The sequence below is a fragment of the Chrysochloris asiatica genome, unplaced genomic scaffold (genome assembly GCF_000296735.1).
Source record: "Chrysochloris asiatica unplaced genomic scaffold, ChrAsi1.0 scaffold00186, whole genome shotgun sequence".
Taxonomy (NCBI): domain Eukaryota; kingdom Metazoa; phylum Chordata; class Mammalia; order Afrosoricida; family Chrysochloridae; genus Chrysochloris; species Chrysochloris asiatica.
Window position 1 is genome coordinate 1,970,536 of NW_006408704.1, and position 3,562 is coordinate 1,974,097.

Consider the following 3,562-nt stretch of genomic DNA (forward strand, 5'->3'; position numbering starts at 1 on the left):
TGTCAAGTGAGTGGTCACGCGAGTGTGGTGTGAGAGCAACTGGGCATAGCCTGCTACGCTTGGTCGTGCGGCAACACGGCCCTCGGGCTACGGTGCCTGACTGGGTCTATTTCTGAGGTTCCACGACTCCCTCGTACAGCATAACGGATACTCATCGCTTCACGAGCGGTGACCTGGGCCGGGGTTTATACGGCTGATCCTTAGCTAGGAGGGAGTTGCAATACCTCTTCAGAGGCGTGGCCAGAGAAGACGCCTGTGTGGACCCCCCGTTCGTCATTCAAACCCGACTCTATGTCCCCCTCGTGGTCTATGTGTGTCCTGGTCAACCTTGTATACCTACCCCTAGCTCTTGTCTTTAGTGTTGGACTGGCTGCAACTGCTCCTGAAGACTGGACTCTCTGCCACAGACTGACGCTTTCTCTCTGTTATCTACTCTGCATTTTCGTTTATGTGGCCATCGGGTGCCTCTAATTAGACCAATCTGCAGTGTCTTCCTTTGTTTTCAAGTTTCTGTCCCCTGATTGGTGGAAGCTGAGCTTACTAACAGAACCTAGTGCAGCATTTCGGCCTCACATAGGACTGGGCTTCGGCCCCTCCTGAGGACGATTCCTCGGTGGGCTTTATACACCAGCACTATAACTCACGTAAGCAGCAAAACCGTCAGAGACATCTTTGCTATCACTGGGACTGGTGATCTATCATGTGTGTGCGTGTTACTAATACCTGACTCATGCCATGGGACAAGCAGCAACCACCCCATTGTCGCTTGTAATCGATCATTTCGGAGAAGTGAAAAAGCGCGCCCAAAATCTTAGTACAGGCATAAAAAGGGGCAGACTCGAGACTTTCTGCAGTTCCGAGTGGCCCGCCTTTAATGTAGGGTGGCCACAAGAGGGCACCTTCGACTTACAAACCACTCGGAGAGTCCGAGACATAGTGCTCCGCCAACAAACGGGGCACCCAGATCAAATTCCTTACATTGTTGCCTGGGAAGACCTGATTTGTAACCCCCACCCCATGGGTAAAATCCTTCCTGCCTCCACAAAAGCTGCAGTTACCGACTGTAGTGCTGGTGGCATGCGAGAAAAGGAAGGAGAAAGAGAAGCCTCCCAAAGAGGTTAGCGTAGCAAAACAGGCAGACAGTAAGCCCACAGTGCCGTTATACCCAGTTTTACAGGACAGCACTGCGGAAGAGCTCATTTTTCCCCCTCCTTACCAAGCCCAGACCCCTCCTCCTCCTGCTCCAGCCCAGACCCCTCCTCCTCCTGCTCCAGCCCAGGCCCCTCCTCCTCCTCCTGCTCCTCCTCCTCCTCCTCCTCCTGCTCCAGTACAACATGAAGCGGTGATGGGGCCCTGAGCAGGCAGGAGGGAGGGCGGATCCACCAGCTCCCAGTCGCCCTGATGAGGGGGGCCCCGCCCTCAATACGCGGAACAGGCGGGCGGCATCTCCAGCGGGGCCGGCTGACTCTACTGTCCTCCCATTAAGAGCCACGGGACCCCCAGACGCACAAGGCAACCAATCCCATCACTATTGGCCCTTTGCCACTAGCGATCTGTACAATTGGCGATCTCAACATGCCAAATTCTCAGATAACCCTAGGGATCTGATTAACCTGTTAGAAATTGTTCTGTTCACACATCAGCCCACCTGGGATGATTGTCAGCAACTCCTCCAAATTTAATTCACCACAGATAAGCGAGAGAGAATCCAGGCAGAGGCCAGGAAGTTAGTTCCTGGCGATAATGGGCAACCCACCATTAATGCTGACATCATCAATGCCTCTTTTCCGTTGTCTAGACCAGATTGGGATTTTAACCTAATGGAAGGGAGGGAAAAGCTCCAAGTTTATCGCCAGGCTCTGTTGGGAGGTCTCAAAGTGGCTGCCAGAAAGCCCACCAATTTGGCCAAAGTAGGTAGTGTGCAACAGAAACTGGATGAAAGCCCTGTGGCATTTTTAGAGAGAATTCAGGAAGCTTTCCATAGGTACACACCTATGGACCCTGAAGCTACTGAAACTAAGGCAGTGGTTATAATGCATTTTGTTAATCAAGCAGCTCCCGACATCAGAAGGAAATTGCAGAAGGTAGATAGGCTAGGAGAAAAGAGTATCCAAGATCTAGTAGTAGTGGCTGAGAGAGTATTTAACCACCGAGAAACTGCAGAAGAGAAACAGGCTAAATCAGAAAGCCGTCATACTCAGAACCTTGCATGGATTTTACTAGCCTCTACTACAGGGAACCAAGCGAACGTGAGCGACAATTAAGAAAGATTGAAGGAGATAGAAGAGGCAGAGGGGAACAAAGAGAGAGTCCAGTTAGGGAAGAATCAATGTGGTTACTGCAAAGAGGAGGGTCATTGGGCCAGAGAGTATCCTAAGAAAAGAACAGGAAATCAATCAAAAACTCCCATCCTGGCAATTGATGAGCTGAGTGACTAGCGGGGACGGGGTTCGGTGCCCCTTCCCAAGCCCAGGGTAACTCTGAAAGTGGAGGGGAAGCCTGTTGAGTTCCTTGTAGATACGGGAGCTCAACACTCTGTTCTGTTATCGCCACATGGCCAAATGACTAACAAAACTTCCTCGGTCCAAGGGGCCACCGGGATGAAACAGTATTCATGGACTACTCGAAGAACAGTAGATTTAAGCGTGGGCCGAGTATCCCACTCATTCATAGTCATACCCAACTGCCCATATCCCTTGCTCGGAAGAGACTTACTCTCCAAGATAGGGGCACAGATTCACTTCCATCCCGAAAGAACAGAAATCCTGGACAGAGGGGGAGAGCCTATCCAGGTGCTGACTGTAAGCCTTGAGGACGAGTATCGGCTACACCAGGAGCCAGCGCAGCCAAACCCAGATATTGACTGGTGGCTAACAACATTCCCTAAAGCCTGGGCTGAGATGGGGAGTGTAGACCTAGCCAAGCATAGAGTCCCAGTGATCATTGAGCTAAAGCCTGGAGTTGACCCTGTATGAGTCTGACAATATCCCATGCCTCTAGAAGCTCGCAAGGGAGTGACTCCACATATCAGAAGGCTGCTTGACCAGGGAATTTCGAAGCCGTGTCAGTCATCCTGGAACACTCCCCTGTTGCCCGTGCGTAAATCACACTTCACTGATTACCGACCCGTACAGGATCTCCGTGACATGAACAAGAGAGTCATGGACATTCACCCCACAGTGCCCAACCCCTACACCCTCCTAAGTTCATTACCCCCAAACCATCAGTGGTATACGGTCCTAGATCTAAAAGATGCATTCTTCAGTCTGCCATTAGCCCCCCAAAGTCAACACATCTTTGCGTTTGAGTGGAGCGACCCGGATTGAGGCATAAATAGTCAATTAACGTGGACTCGATTGCCCAGGGGCTCAAATCCTCACTGGTGATATTCAATGAGGCCCTACAGGACGACCTGAGTGAGTTTCGCCTTCAGAACCCCCACCTAACTCTGTTACAGTATGTAGATGGTCTCCTCAAAGCAGCTGAAACTCAAGATGCCTGCATGAGAGGTACCAAAGACCTCCTCACCACACTCACAGAACTGGGGTACTGTGCTTCTGTT

General features: G+C 51.2%; 1 pseudogene; it reads left to right on the forward strand.

Moving 5' to 3' along the window:
* The window catches only part of LOC102826568, a 13,608-nt pseudogene extending 13,492 nt beyond the window's left edge, over positions 1 to 116 (forward strand).
* The last annotated feature ends 3,446 nt before the right edge of the window (positions 117 to 3,562 follow it).